Source organism: Leptopilina heterotoma, unplaced genomic scaffold, assembly GCF_015476425.1.
Source record: "Leptopilina heterotoma isolate Lh14 unplaced genomic scaffold, ASM1547642v1 Lhet_282, whole genome shotgun sequence".
Classification (NCBI taxonomy): domain Eukaryota; kingdom Metazoa; phylum Arthropoda; class Insecta; order Hymenoptera; family Figitidae; genus Leptopilina; species Leptopilina heterotoma.
The window spans coordinates 252,814-269,590 of NW_025110989.1; the positions used below are offsets into that span (position 1 = coordinate 252,814).

Sequence of the window (16,777 nt, forward strand, 5' to 3'; positions counted from 1 at the left end):
TCTTTTTCTAGATTCTTTTCAGAGAATTTTTTAGCTTCTTGACTCAATTTACGTATTCGATATATTTCTTTAACTCAACTTTATTTCTTTATTTAATTTACACGATTACTTTAATTATTCACTTTCTATCTAAACTTTTATTCCTTTACTTTTTTCAAGAAAATCCCTTGCTCAGGGATGTTAACTTTAACAGATCTGCGCGATCAACACGGCCAAAATTGCCGGTCTTGAACTTCAGACTACCTATGCCTCGACTGAACTGCGGGCCTAAACTGCCCGGGCTAACTGCCGGCTACAACGGCCTGGCTTAAACTGCCCCGATTTCCCTATGTCAATTGATTTTATTGAATGACAATTTAGTAGGGGAAATCGCATGTTAAGTTCATTGCACTTGACTGTTGCCAAGCCAATTCTGCAAGGTTGCAGTTTTAGGCAGTGGTGAACTCCGAGTTCAGTGACTTGGGTGCACCACTCCTCATATTGGGCAATTCACATATTTTAGTATTTCTTAATTATTTCCTCAAAAGCAAGGTTAATAAACTCTTTAAAATAGAAAAAGAATAAATCAAGGAATTTTGCAATTTGTTTAAGATTTCTACCCTTGAAATGTGTATTATTATCAAATATTGTTTTATTAATTTGGATGTTTGTTTTTGACAACTTGTTCCAAAGAAACAAGATAAAAGAATGTTCCTTTTGTGAGTTTACAAAGAGTTATTTGTGTAAATGTTGATGTTTATTTGATACATGCAATTTCATTTATGATGTACAGGAAATTCAATCTGTGTGTATTTAATTTAAGTACACGGAAAAAATTTTGGTGCACCAGTCGTTCCTACTAGTGCACGAGCTATACCAAACCGCAGGACGAATGTTGTCCTAGCGCTTAGTATAGCAGACGTACCGTTTTGTGACAGCAGGCGCACCCTTTTGGTGAGCCCTCTGCATTATTTAATAGAGCAGACGATATATACTACACCTATACGGATAACATACGTCCCATTTTCGTGCATCTGACGCGCCAAAACGAGGTAACAGTGCGCCGAACTACTGGTACAACAACTGTACTATAGGCAGCGCAAATGATGCACCAAAATTTTTTCCGTGTAATGTGTAGAGTTTTTATTTAAGTATTTTAAAATATGTTTTAACGATTTATAAGTTACGGAGTTTGGCTGTAACAATAATTATGCACATAATATAAAATATGTAAAATTAAAAATAAAAATATGAAATTTTTTTAAAAATTTTTATATTTTATTAACATAATTTTTTACAAAGAATAAAAATATAAATTGCTAATTAGTACTTATAGAGGTACAATTTATTAAATTGTAATCGATAAAAATATTACAAATGACAGATATATAGAATTGTTAAAAATTAAATTATATCTAAAATTTATTAAATGTTTTTTATTGTTTGGAAAAATTAGTTAATAAGTAATTGGAATATTAGATAAAATTAAAAATAATCTTATAATTACAATAACTTAAAAAAAATAAATCAATTTTTACCTTATAAATATTGGTTTAATTATCTTTAATCATGTTTTTTACTCTATAAAAATTTATTTACTTTATATACTTTTTTAAAAATAATAAATTTAATTATTTTTTCTTATTTTTCAATTATATAAGATATTAAACAAAAAAAAATGTCGCTAATTAATTTTTTATTCTAAAATAATAATTGCCTATTCTACTATTGTAAAACCCCTTTCTATAGGCAACAAGTGTAATAAGTTTATTTTCGACGTCAAAGCTGTAAATTTGTATGGCGAAAATAATATTGACGCTCGTAAAAACATCGTATTATTGCAAACAAATTTTTACTTAAAACCTCATTTCATATAAAACTCCAATAAGGAGCCCTTTTTTCTAAAAATTTCTGGTTTTTTTCTTTCTTTTAAAATTATCCAACATTTTTGACTGATTTTTACAAAACTTTTTACATTTAACAATTTTTTAAAAAATAATTTGACGCTTTCTTTTTAAAAAGGGCTCTTTACTGGGAAGTAAAAATAAATAAAGAATTAATTAAAATTTATTTTGTTTTGATACGATATTTCCATGAGCCACAATCTTATTTCCACCATAGAAGATATACTGTGCCGGTTCTGGACCCAGTAGTATTAGTGCGTGTCCGTGTGAGCATGAGTCAGTGTTGGTGAGTATCCGTGTGAGGGATAGGGAGGGGGAAGGGGATATCACTGACCTCCACTGGGGGGGTATTATTTATCAATTTCTTATCTATTATTATTATTATTATTATTATTATTATTATTTTTTGCTTTGGGACTTTTGGGAAATCTGCCTACAGATACCTTGGATTCCGCACTCCAAGGTTATGTGGGGTTGGTATGATAAAAAAAAACAAACGGAAATATAAAAAAAATAAAAATAAATAAATGTTATAATAAATTTAACAAACTGGCGACCTACTACCAGCCCGACCCACTAAAACCCGTAACCCTTCATTTGGAGCCCTTTACCCTCCCTCGGAACTGTCGTAAGACTTTAGCCTTCGAGGGTGGCGCTCCAACTCTTTCGCTAATGCGACTTTCTGCTTTTCTCTGCGGTTATCCTGCGTTAATAGTTGAAAATTTAAAACTATTTCAATATAAAAGCGGAATTAACAGCACAGCAATAATAAAAAAAATGTTTAATCAAGTGTAAACAGTCAAAAGATAAAATTGCAAACGGATATATATAAAAAAAAAAAAAACGCGTATATAATATTAAAAACATAAAACGGAATAAATTAAAATTGTATAAGGACAAATAAATCACAAAATAAATTAATAAAAAACAAACGAATAAATTAAAAGCTGTTTAAATTACGCTTTTTTGGCGGCCGTCGAGATCCTTCCTCGACATAACCGAGATTATGAAGTTCTCGACTTGCCGCCAATTCTCCTCTGACTGGGTCATCAGCGATACCATGTTCTCCGGTGTAACTTGACTGTTTACACCTTCGAACATGGCCTGCCTCTCCAAGTCCCATTTCTTGCATGAGAAGAGGGTGTGCTCCGCGTTGTCCTCAGGGAACTGGCAATATGCACACACCTTGTCCTCGCGTAATTTAAAGCGACACAGGTACAAGTTAAAACACCCGTGACCTGTGAGCGCCTGAGTCATATAATAGGAAACCTGACCGTGTTTCCTATTTATCCAGGTGGCGAGTGCCGGGATAAGGCGATAAGTCCATCGACCTTTTTCCTCACCATCCCATCTTTCTTGCCATCTTTCTATGAGCCTGTACTTCGCTTCTTTGCGGATCAGGCCCTTGCTTGGTCTTAATTCCTCATTCAAGGAACTGCTTTCTTTAGAAAAGAGAAACATTTCTTCCCTTTCCCTCGCCAAAAGATCTGCTGGCGGGACACTTGCAAGGACCTGCACAGCACTCGTAGATACCGTCTTATATGCAGAGATGATACGCGTTGTTATCGATCTCTGCGCAGACAGTATCTTTTCACAGATGGTCACACATCTTTTACTCCTCAGGGATGGGGCCCACGCTGGTGCTGCATAGAGCATTTTAGCGTGGGCGACACTCGCCACCAGTCTTCTTTTTTGTTCACGGGGTCCGCCAACATTTGGCATTAGCCGTGAAAGATTAGCCGCACACTCGATCGCCTTATTTGACGCCGTAGCCATGTGGTGGTGGAAGTTTAACCTTCCATCTAACTCCACACCAAAATATTTAATTTGCTTACTCCACTTGACCTCGAATCCGTCTATCACGATTCGTGGGAGCTCATAACCACGTCTGTCTGTGACCAGCAGTGCCTCGGTCTTTTCCATGGGCCATTTCAAGACCTCTGGTATCCAGCCAGCTTTTAGCTAGTCGCAGACATTCGTTCACCAATGTCCCAAGAGCCTCCTCACTTTCGGCAGTGCACACGAATAACGCGTCGTCCGCAAAGCCGATGATCACCGCACCTTCGGGCAGATCCATTCGCAGAAAATCATCGTAAGATACATTCCATACAAATGGACCCACCCTCGAGCCTTGAGGAGCCCCACGCTGCATCTCTTCCTTGAGAGTGCAGGTGTCTCCCTCATATATAACCCACCTGTCGCTAAGATAATTATCCATTATCCGCAACAAGTAGGGCGGCATGTTTTTCTTTTTCATCGACTCGATGATATCTTTCCATCTTGCGGAATTAAACGCGTTGCGTATGTCAATTGCTACCAACGCGCAGAAGCTCTTCTTTTTCCCAGGTCCCAATTTGTTTTTTCCTGCTTTGGCTATGTCCACAACTGCCTGGATGGCATCAACCGTGGACTTGCCTTTACGGAAACCAAATTGGTGATCGGATAGACGATTCTCTTCGGTCAAGTGGCTTTGCATTCTCTGCAGAACCATATCCTCTAGAAGTTTACCCATCGTATCTAGCAGGCATATAGGCCTGTACGATGAAACCTTATCTAGAGGTTTTTCACCTTTCCTTAGGAGGACTAACCTCTGTCGCTTCCAGTCGCGGAAGAACTCTCCTCTCTCAAGGCAAAGATTGAAGCATCGAAGCAGAATCTGGGGTGAAGTGTCGATTACCAACTTTAGGATCTCGTTACTTATCCCATCGATTCCAGGCGCCTTGCCTGTTTTCAATCTTTTGCCTGCTTTTTGCAGTTCACTAAGTGTGAAGAGTTCTTCCTCTTCGACTTTGCAAAAACTCCAGTCCCTTCTAAGGTATGGCTCCGCAGGAGGAAACAAAGAACTTATTATCTTTCTGACCCAATCGGGATTGTCCAGGCCGGGGGTCTTTTGCCTCGTCACTATTTTCTTAGTCACGATTTTAAAAGCCAGACCCCATGGGTCCTTATCGACTTCCTCGATTAGGTCCTTCCAGCTACGGCGTCGCGACTTGCGGATCTCTTTCTTGAGGTCCTTTTTCGCCTCCTTGAAAGCCTCTTTCAGCAAGGGATCTCCCTTAGATCGGGTATATGTCCTTCTTGCTTTGAGGCATTCCTTTCTCAAGGAGGCTAGCTTCTCTGACCACCAGTGCAAGGATTTTCTTACGGGAGTGGCGCCTTTGCGTGGCATTGACGCATTGCATGCGGTAACTATCATGTTCCTCACCGTTCGCACCTTCCCATCCAGACTGCTCGGCCTCTTCACCCAGCCCAAGTCCTCAATTAAAAGGGCTTCTCTTAGGGACCGGCCGAACTTTTCCTTGTCGAGTCTCTTCATATTCCACGAGGAGGTTTTGCGACTAGGAGCATCCTGTCTTTTTCCTCCTCGTGTGTCTCCCATCGAGACTGAGAACTCAATGTACTGGTGGTCACTTGCGGTATATTCCTCAGGGACCCGCCAGTCGGTTATGCGGCTAAATAGTTTAGACGATGCGATTGTTAGATCTATAATTGATCCGATCGCACCTCGTCTAAAAGTCCATGTATTGCCTCGGTTTACTGCCAATAAGTCGTTTCTGGAGATCATTTTTCCAATACGGATTCCTCTCTTGTCGAGTCTCGTCTCACCCCACTCTGGCGACTTTGCGTTAAAATCACCAGTGATGATGACATCCAGCTTGGATTCTATGAGGCTCGATTCTAGGTCTACTATATTGGCTTCGAAGGTGGTCAGCGGGTCGTTGGGTGAGAAGTAGCAGCTATACATACGTATGTTAGCCACCTCTATCCACACAAACCCGCTGCTTGTCTCCAAGAACTTGTCAACCCGCAATTCTGGGTTTCACAGCTTGATGGCGGCTCTCTTCGCCTTATCCTGATACCAAGGTGCGAGGTCGCTTCCTTGATACTGCTCACTGCAGAACAGGATATCGACCTCATTTTCCCTAGCTGTTTGCATCAGGAGCACCTGTGCATCCTTACTTGTATGCAGGTTGACTTGAAGGAGCTTTAGGGATTTGCCCTTTTAAGTTTCTCCAGTTCCTCCTTGTAAACCGGGCAGGAAATTCTTCCAGGGATATGGTTGACTTCCGTTTTTCCCAAATCTGTACACGTTATGCACTTTGGCTTGTCACTAGTACACTTTTTGGAGAAGTGTCCCGCTTCGCCGCATCTCCGACAGTTTTTTGTTCTGTCGGGGCCCTTGCAAATTCGGGTCACGTGTCCATAGGCTAGGCACTTTTGACATCTTGTCACTTCTAAGTGCGTTCGGATGGATGCGTTTATCCAACCAATACGCACTTTGCCTAGCTTAAGCAGACTCTCGCTGTCCGTTTCACTCAAGCGTACTAGTGCCACTTTCGTACCACCAAAACGCGTCAGAAGTCGGCAAGTCACATCTAACTCGGGCTTTTGCAACTTCTGCTTTAAGACGGTTAAAACGTCCTCTTCTGAAGTTGTTTCGTCAAGTTCCCGAATTTCGAGGGTCTTTTTACTGACAAGAGCCGTAACCTCGGCCTTGTCCTGAAGAACGGAGGTAAGATTCATCTAATCTTGAAAAAGGGGGTATTATGTTTCAAGGGGGGGTCGTTAAAGAAGAGGACGTTAATGCTGTATTGGGGGGTAAGTATTATTTATCAATTTTTATCTATTATTATTATTACTATTTTTAACCTTGAAAAAAGGGGGATTCATTGTCTGCAAATTTTTAACGGTTTTTGACTTTATCTAAACTGTTAAAAAAAAGAGGCATGGGAGTATTACTTTTCAAAAAGGGGGTGGAGAGGAAATTAGTCATTATCTGACAATTTTAATTGTTTTGTTCTGACGTCATTTTTTATCAATTTAAAAAGGGGAGAGTGTATTAATTTTCAAAAGAGGTGGGAGAATCAATCTTTGAGAGGGAGTTTTGCATCTATATATATATATACCACTAGCTGTCGTACCCGTCTTCGACGGGTTGTAGTTTCTGATAATGCACTTAACAGTGTATCTACCAACCTAGAAAACCGGAAAATAGCCGGGAATTTAATTTGACAGGGAAAAAATAATAATTAGTTACTATTGTCTATTTCATTAGGAAAATAATACCATTTGAAACAGTGACCGACTTTTTATTATCAAATTAGTTATTTTTAACTAATTCAAATGCAGAAAACAATATTTCTCAATTTGTAGTACTTCAATCAATATAATGTATTAAAATCAATCTAAAATTTCCTCCAGTTTTTTGAGTTATAGTACAGTCTAATTCGAACTAATTGTATAGCAAGTAGATCCAGTTTTTCTCGGTTACATTAAATTCCCTGATATTTTACGTCTTTTCTGGTTGGTAAACACCCTGTTAAATGTATTATTAAAAAAAACCCGTCCAGTAAACCAGGAAAAATTTGGACAAAGCCGGAAATTGTTTTAAACCAAAATAAACACCGTGTTTAACTTTTGTCTTTACATTGATCAAGATATCTCTAAAAGTTAAATCAGAGAGCCCACAAATACTACTGAATTAAGCTTCATAGCAATTGGTATCAATTATAATTTTTTCAATTTTTTGATATTCAAAACATTTTTATACTTACATCTTCGTTATAAGAAAGTATTTTTGAAAAATTATGCTAAAATGTGACTAAATAACATGTAATACTCAACTATAGAAAGTTTAGAAGCAATCCATGAAAAAATATAAAATTTAGAAATGATTTGTGTTAAATAAATTTATTTATTAGAGTCAAGTATTTATTTAATTAATCCAATTAAGATTTATTTGATTCAACTAAATAAAATTATTTAAACGAAATAAATCCTTATTAGATCGAAATAAAAACTTTTTAAATAAGATATTATTTTTCAAATAATTATAATTACTTGAATCATATAACTTTTTTTAGTGTAGCTATAGTAAACTAAAAGTTATTAATGTGAACGAACATTATCTATATTAATAAAATCAGATTACTATCTGTACATTGCTCCAAACTTGAAAATTTTTATATATTTTTTCGTTTTGAGACATTAGAATTCTAAAAATGTAAAAAAAATTTCTGTCTGTCTGTCTCTGTCTGTATGCAAAACTTTGTTCGCGCATCAATTGAAAACGGTTCAACCAATTAAAGTGAAATTTGGCAGTCTATTAGGTATTAAAGTAACTTACAATCATAGCCTTATCCGATTAAAAAATATTAACTTGAACAAAAGTTATGAAATTTTTCCAAAAAATTCAAAAAAACAAAAAAATGCAAATTTTTTATCTTTTGTAAAATGAATGAAAAAACTATCCTTAGCTAACTTTTTCAGATAAATACAACCCATTTCTACGATAAAATTTTTAAAAAAGATGTATTTTGAAATTTTTTTTCGTTTTTTTAGATCAACTTTTTTCTAAGAAAATAGTGATTTTTAATCTTTAAGCAAGCTTTTCAGGAAAAGTTATTAAAGTTTTTTATTTAAAGATCAGTATGTAAAGTAAAAAATTTGCTACATTAAACAAAAATAATTAGCTAAATGCCATAAAAAAGAAGGAAAAATGTTGAATTTTAAGAAATTCGGTTTTTTGAATTTTTGCTAATTTTCCATAATTTTAGATTTTTTACCGAAGGGTGGAGATAACAAATTAGGTAAAGTATTTTTTAAGAGCACAAAAATAATAAAGCTAAATGCTATAAAAAAGAAGGAAAAATGTTGAATTTTAAGAAATTCGGTTTTTTGAATTTTTGATAATTTTCCATAATTTTAGATTTTTTACCGAAGGGTGGAGACTATTGAATAAGTAAAGTATTTTTAAGAGCACAAAAATAATAAAGCTAAATGCCATAAAAAGAAGGAAACATGTTTAATTTTAAGAAATTCATTTTTTTGCATTTTTGCTATTTTTCCATAATTTTAGATTTTTTACCAAAGGGTGGAGATAACAAATTAGGTAAAGTATTTTTGAAGAGCCCAAAAATAATGAAGCCAAAAGCCATAAAAGAGAAGAAAAAATGTTGAATTTTAATAAATTCGGTTTTATGAATTTTTGCTAATTTTCCATAATTTTAGATTTTTTACCAAAGGGTGGAGACTATTAAATATAAGTAAAGTATTTTTGAAGAGTACAAAAATAATTAAGCTTAATGATATAAAAGAGAAGAAAAAAATGTTAAATTTTAAGAAATTCGGTTTCTCGAATTTTTGATAATTTTTTATTTTTTGCTAAAGGGTGGAGACTATTCAAATAGTATAATTATACTACCGAAATAGCTAATGGTAACTAATTATTAATTAATTAATTATTAACTAATTATTAATTATTATTAATTAACTAATTATTAATTATTAATTAATTTATCCCGGGTATTTTTGATTTTCCGCAGATTGGTAGAAACATTGTTAAATGTATTGGTAGAAACTAAAACCCGTCGAAGACGGGTACGACATGACAGCTAGTGCTATATATTTTCAAAATTTTTAAAATTCAAAATTTATCTTTTGAAATAATTATTGTCATTAATTTTACTTAAATTTTATACAGGGTTAATTTTAGTATTTTTTATTACAATTTAGTCATCAGAATGAAATTTGAGTTTTTCATTTTTTGATCATTAATTAATAAAATATAATAGCAATTTTGAATTCTGTGCAACATACTGACAAAAGTCTCATATTAATTATATGGATATTGTTAATATTCTGACCTAATAGAATTCTTTTAAGAAAGTAAACTTATGATTTCAACAACAAATTTTTATTGTTGACCTAAGAAATACAACCGTATAAAAATTAATTACAAAAAAATTTCAATTTTTAAACTTTTTAATTTTTCAATATTTAAATCTAACACTTTTTATTTGTTATTCAAAATTTTATTATTCTGACGATTAAATCTTCATAAAAAACACTAAAATTAACCCTGTACCAAGTTTAAGTACAATTCACTAAAGTATATGAAAAAACTAAAAATTTCGAATTTTCGAATTTTTGAAAAAATGGCATAACTTTCGTCCATATTAATATTTTTTAATCTACTATCGCTAGGATTTTAAGTTAGGCTAATGCCTAAAAGACTGCCAAGTTTCACTTCAAACGATCGAACCGTTTTTCCGTGATACGCGATCGAAAATTTGCGGACATACATACCACATACACACATACACACATACACACATACACACATATACACATACACACATAATTTTCTTAATAGTATTTTCGCATTCCTTAGAGTGTAAAAAGAAGGAATATAATAGAAATTTTGAATTCTATGCAATGTACAGACAAAAGTCTGATTTTATTAATAAGGATTGTCTAAAGGGTATCATTTCTTGTTGAGACATCAGAAAGGAATAGGGAAAAAAACAAAGTGTGGTTGCATCTTTAGGACTTTTTAAAGCATTTCAAGAAAAATTCAAACAGCTGTTGCTAAAAAGTGGTGGACGTTTATCGGCAGAAAATGAAGAAGAAGAGAATATTAATCGAATTCAATGGCAAGATTTGGAGAATGCTTTTGTAAACAGAATACAAACAGGGTCAGTAATAAATTTAAAACATAAAGACTTGAGACATTTTTTGGAAGATGCAAAATCTTTAATAACTAACAAAGTAAAAGAAAATCTAATTCAAAATTTAAAAGTTAATATAATTTTTTATGGAAAATTTGAAACATTAAAAGAAGGAGAAATGATTAATGATGTAAAACATGTTTCTACACGTAATACAATCATTTCTCTTTCAACTGATTTAAATGAATGGTATGACAGAGATGTGAGAGATGCAGTTTTGATAAAAATCGAAAACTTTTTTGAAAATCAATCAGGTTGGAGTTTAAATGAAATTTTACATTTACTTGTAAATATAAACAAATATGACGCATTTTTAGTGGGATATTCCACTTTTATTGAATTACCAAAAATAATTCAAAATAAGAAAGCAGTAGTTAATATTAAAAACAACGATCGCTACTGTTTTCTTTGGTGTGTAACAGCAGCTTTACATCCCGCTAGAGATCATGTTTCTCGTGTTTATTCTTATCCCCACTATAGTCACATATTAAAATACGATGGCATTGAATTTCCAATTAGCTTAACTGATATAAACAAATTTGAGAAAATGAATGACTTGAGAATTAATGTTTATGCTATAGATGAAAATGATGATAAAAGAAAAAAAGTAGAAATTGTTCCAATTTATTTAAGTAAAAATAATCCAAATTTTAAAGTTGTGCATATATTAATGATTGAAACAAATGAAACTGATGGAACAAAACCAATTTACCATTTTACATTAATTAAAAATTTATCAAGATTAATTAATGCACAAATATCAAAAAATGAACATCGTATTTTAATATGTGACATATGTTTATGTCATTTTGTTGTACAAAGTTCATATGAAAGACACAGAATGACTTGTGAGGAAAAGAATAATTGTAGAGTAATTTTACCTAGTAAAAAAGATAACATTTTGGCATTTAAAAATTACCGTAATAAAGATCCTGTTCCTTTCGTAATTTATGCAGATACTGAATGTCTATTGGAACCAATTGTAGAGACAAACATGAACACCTGCAATGTTCAAAAGCATGTTCCGACAAGTGTAGCGTATAATTTACATTGCAGTTTTGATGAGTCACTAACGAAATCAAATCTTTATCGCGGCCAAGATTGTATTGAGTGGTTTATTAATGAATTAAAAAATTTAGCACTCAATGTCCACACAATATATTTTTCACATATAGTTCCAATGAAAAAATTAACAAATGATGAAATAAATAATTTTCACACACAACCTTTATGCCACATTTGTGAAAAACCATTTCAGGTAAATGAAATTAGACACCGCGATCATTGCCATTTTACTGGTAAATATCGTGGTCCAGCTCATCAAGCCTGCAATGTAAATTTCCAATACTCACACATTATTCCTGTTGTCTTTCACAATTTGTCTGGCTATGATTCGCATTTTTTCATTAAAGCTCTCGCTACAGGTTTTGAGGGAAATATTAGTTTATTGCCCACAAATAAAGAAAAGTATATTTCATTTACAAAAGACGTTGAATCTGGTATCAGAGGTGGTGTCTCACAATGCTTTAATAGACATTCAAAAGCTAATAATAGATATATGGGTTCAAAATTTGATTCATCCAAAACAGAATCATATATAATGTATTTTGACATAAATAATCAATATGGTGCATCTATGTCTGAATTTTTGCCTTATCAAGATTTTCAGTGGGTTGAGGATTTTTCTAAAATTGATTACGTAAAAATAGCCGATGATTCATCAGTCGGCTATATTCTCGAAGTCGATTTTGAATATCCTGTGGAATTGCATAATTTTCATAAGGATTGACCTTTGTGTTCTGAGCACTTTGTACCACCTCAGTCAAAATCAAAAATTTCGAAATTAATGACAACGCTTTATCCTAAAAAAAATTACGTTGTGCATTATAGAAATTTAAAATTATATTTGAGTTTGGGAATGAAATTATCAAAAATTCATAGAGTTTTAAGTTTCAAACAAATGCCGTGGTTAAAAAGTTACATAGATTTAAATACAGAAATAAATAAATAAAATTTTTACGAAGAAACTTAAAAAAAGTTGTGCAAATACTTTCTTTTTTAATGTAAAAAATAATTATAACAAAAGTATTTTTAACAATATTTCTATTTTTTCTTGTTTCAGTGCTGATTACATTTGTTTTTAATATTCAGTCATTTTTTCAAAATAAAATTTTTTCCGAAGAAATTTGAAAAAAAAGTTGTGAAAATACTTTATTTTTTTAATGTAAAAAATAATTAAAACAAAATTATTTTTTTAACAAAATTGTTTTCAGTCATTTTTTCAAAATAAAATTTTTTTCCGAAGAAATTTGAAAAAAAGTTGTGAAAATACTTAATTTTTTTAATGTAAAAAAATAATTAAAACGATATTATTTTTTTAACAAAATTGTTTTTTTGATTTTGTTTCGTTCGAAAGATTTTGAATATTTAGCCAATTTTCAAAATAAAATTTTTCCGAAGAAACTTAAAAAAAGTTGTGTAAATACTTTCTTTTTTAATATAAAAAATAATTATAAGAAAAGTATTTTTAACAATATTTCAATTTTTCTTGTTTCAGTGCTGATTACATTTCAATCGCACGCAATATTAAGGTGCCTATTGAGTGGTTGTATTGTACAGAGAGGAGTAAATTGTTAGAAGTATGCAACAATGGGATATCTGTACACAACATGACCGCGGGTACAAGTGACTTGTTTGATACTAATGTCATCACCATTCACGGGGGAATAACAACTCGTCTAGTTCGTCAAAATAATTGCTACATTTTCAAAAAAATGTTTTAAAAATTTTCAATTTTTAATATTTAAAAAAAATGTTTAAAATTTAAATTTTTTTCAATAAAAGTTTAATTTTTAATTTTCTTTTTTTATATATTAAAAAGTAAATCATTTTTAAACATGTTTATTTTCTTTCTTAAAAAAAGTGTAATGTAATGTCTTTTTACTACATCAAAAATTGTAGTTTTTTTCAAGAAATTTTTCTACACTTTTTAAAATAAATAAATAGATAAAAAAAATTTTTATCATGTCTTTTAATTATTTATTTGTTTAAGAAAAATCTTTCATAGTATTTTTTAATAATTTATTACATTCTTTTATCATCATCATCATCATCATCATCATCGTTTAAAAAAGATTACAATTCTTCATAAAAGGCTAAAATTTAATTTTGCTTTGTTTTTCAATCATTTTAATTGTTATATTTATTATCATTCTTGTTATTTACTATTTTTTTACTATATACTTAAAGGATTAAAAAAGAAATCATCATCAAAAAAATGTTAAAATGAGTATATATTATAATACATATTTTTAAATTGAAAAAATACTAAAGAACTAATATTTTTATACAATTTAATTTATTAACAGTCTAAAATTATATAAATAATAATAAATTTAAAAAATGAGCAATTAAAAAAAAAATGTGTGACATTTAATAAATAGAATTATAATAAAAAATTATAGAAATTAAACAATTAATTATAAATTTTTTAAAAGTAATTCATTTGAATTCATAGAATTAAAAAAATAGAAATTTAAATAAAGAAATTACTAATTGGATCTTAAAAAAATATATATTAGAGATAAAATACAATGTGACTTTAAAATATACAAAGTGACATAATATCTCCATCCCTTCATGTATGCGAATTTATGAGAATAGTGTGTAGAGCAGTGGTACACTACTACTATCACCACACGTGTAGCCGTGATACAGTGTATACACTACAGTGCATACACTGTGGAGGCAGTCAACGCTTGACTCCCTTCATCTGTTCCCCGATACCTCAGCTTCTTTGGCCTCTCCTCTCACTTCGCTCCCACCTGTAGGCAATGCTTTGCTCCTTACGTTCGTCCCCCGCTTCATGAACCCCTCTACTCAAGCCGGCGTTTCACCTCTACTTGAAGCTCCTACAAGCTTCATCGTAATATAGAATTTATCGTTTCTTTTCATTTTTTCTAAATTTCTCTGTTGAATATGATAATTGTAAATAAATTATACACGAATTTATTAATTTTATCAATTATTTATTATAAAAAAGCATAAAATAATCTTATACATTTATTAATTTTATGGTAAATAGGAAAGTAATATATAAGTAAACTAAATCAATCAAATCTTTGTTTTTCCTTTTTAGATATTATAATTTATCGAATTTTTTAAAACAATAGATTTTTTTTAACTTTGTTATTTATTCTTATTTAACCAAGCTGACAATAATTTAACATTTCGAAAAGCGCAACTTACAAATTCTAAATTAATTCTATTTTCATGGTAATTACACGGTTTCATGTTACATGACTCATGTAGTAGCTGGTGTAGTGATGGACAATTCATATCAAACATATCAATAATATTTGTTGTTTTTTTAACAAAATTTTCTAGCCAATTTTTTTTCCAATCCTTTTACATATATTTTTTCAGCTTTTTTAAATATATTCACAATTATAGCAGATATTAATTTGTAAGGAATGTCTCCAGATGTCCATGATAAACAATGTAAATTATTTTCCAACCATCGGTTTGAAGGTTTATAATCAGGTGAAATGTCCATCCAATCACAAGGTGGTTGAAATAAAAAACGGTATGGGCGTGGTACTTTTTCGTTTAATGGTAAAATAACCAATTCTTTAACAATAAATTCATTTGGAGACAATTTGAAACCTTGAACATCCACAACGTAATCCATATTGCAGACAACTGACTCTTAAATTCCCAATTTAATAAATTTATATGATTTTTTTCACCCCACCACTAATAGGTCGATATTCTATAATTCTGTCATGTAAAATTAAACAATAGGCAGCAGTTTGTGCAGGAAAATTTTCTTTAGCTTCAAATTCAAGACGAATGTCCACAGGGCCGTATTTTAGGGATTCATTTTGTTTTGAACAGTCAATCACTATTAGTGGAGCAAATTCAAGAAATTCGTTTTTTGTTAAATACGGTTGAGATTCTCTGTAATAATAGCTAGCTTGAAAATTTGTATACATTTCATAAAGCACTGCATATTGTTTTTTATCCACATCAATGTTAAGATTACCATATGGATAGCACTGATTATTTAAAAATAGTTTTACATTTGTAATGTTACAATGATCAAAAGAACTTGCATTTCGCGTGGTTACATTTTTTCGATTTGTTTGAAAACCTAGAATAACAAATCTAGGTTTTTCCAATTGTGTTGATGTCTTGACAGTCCAAACGTGATTCGCTGTTGTTGGTAGTAATGGATATTCGTACAATTCCCATGCTCGGAAATTAATTGGAATGAGTGGATCCTTTTCAATATACTTGAGTAACTTGAATTTTCTGGCATCCGATAATCTTACATTGGGTAATAGCTATTCAATTTTAGCAATAGAAATTTTCACTTGTTCTTCAGCATTTTGCATAATTGCGTTAACATCACTTCTTGCTCTTGTCAAAATTAATTCATGTCTAGCGTTAACAATAATTTTTTGATAGTCTTCAATGAAACCAAATATTAAGCTTAGAGGTATTACGATGTCAAAATTACCATTATTATCAGTAAGAGAGGTATTTTCAGTACACGTTGGAAACCAACCTGCGTTTTCTAAAAATTTACTCTGATTGCTGTAAATTGAAACATAATTTTTTATAACACTCGTCAGTCCAACATTTTTACATTTCGTCGCTTGGGGGCAGCAACATGCCGACTTAGCTAAATGGTGAAAAAGATGCCGTTTCAAAAAGAAAAGTGAAAAACATGCCATTTCACGAAACCTGTGGAAACTATGCCTCGCCGCGAAAGCGCTGATAAACATACCTTCTCCAAACGAACGGTGAAGAACATGCTTTTTCAACCGTTAATATTATATTAAAAAGGCTGAAAAGGCATGTTCTTCACCGTTCGTTTGGAGAAGGTATGTTTCTTAACGCTTTCGCGGCGAGGCATAGTTTCCACAGGATTTGTGAAATGGCATGTTTTTCACTTTGCTTTTTGAAACGGCATCTTTTTCACCGTTTAGCTGAGTCGGCATGTTGCTGGCCCCAAGCGACGATTTATCGATTTCAACAGCATTTAACTTATGAGTTAAATAATTGTGCTTCCTCAAATAAATGACAAATACCATTTATAATGAATCTAGTATTGTTAGTATGTGTCCCATCGTTTTTTACCAATTTTCCCTGAATATGTAGCGAACTTTTTCCTGGTAAAAGGCAGTGATCTTGATTCTGAACTGCTATTCGAATTTCATCGCTATTATTGAACGTTGACGAGGCATATGGTAAATGAGCATGCACCTCACAGTGAGCAATAGATTCATCGAAAACAATTGGTTTTGCAATACTCAACACTTCGTCTTCCATTTTTTTTGCAGAAATTAAGTCGTCTAAAAATTAAAGAACAGAAACAGA

At 31.9% G+C, this 16,777-nt stretch overlaps 1 protein-coding gene across 1 annotated transcript in view; it reads left to right on the forward strand.

Annotated features, from left to right (window-relative positions):
• The window catches only part of LOC122504189, a 224,133-nt gene extending 211,151 nt beyond the window's left edge, over nt 1–12,982 (forward strand). The window contains exon 7 of the transcript XR_006301816.1: nt 12,951–12,982. The gene's annotated coding sequence lies outside the window, so the exon portion shown is untranslated. The remainder of the gene's footprint in view (nt 1–12,950) is intronic.
• The last annotated feature ends 3,795 nt before the right edge of the window (nt 12,983–16,777 follow it).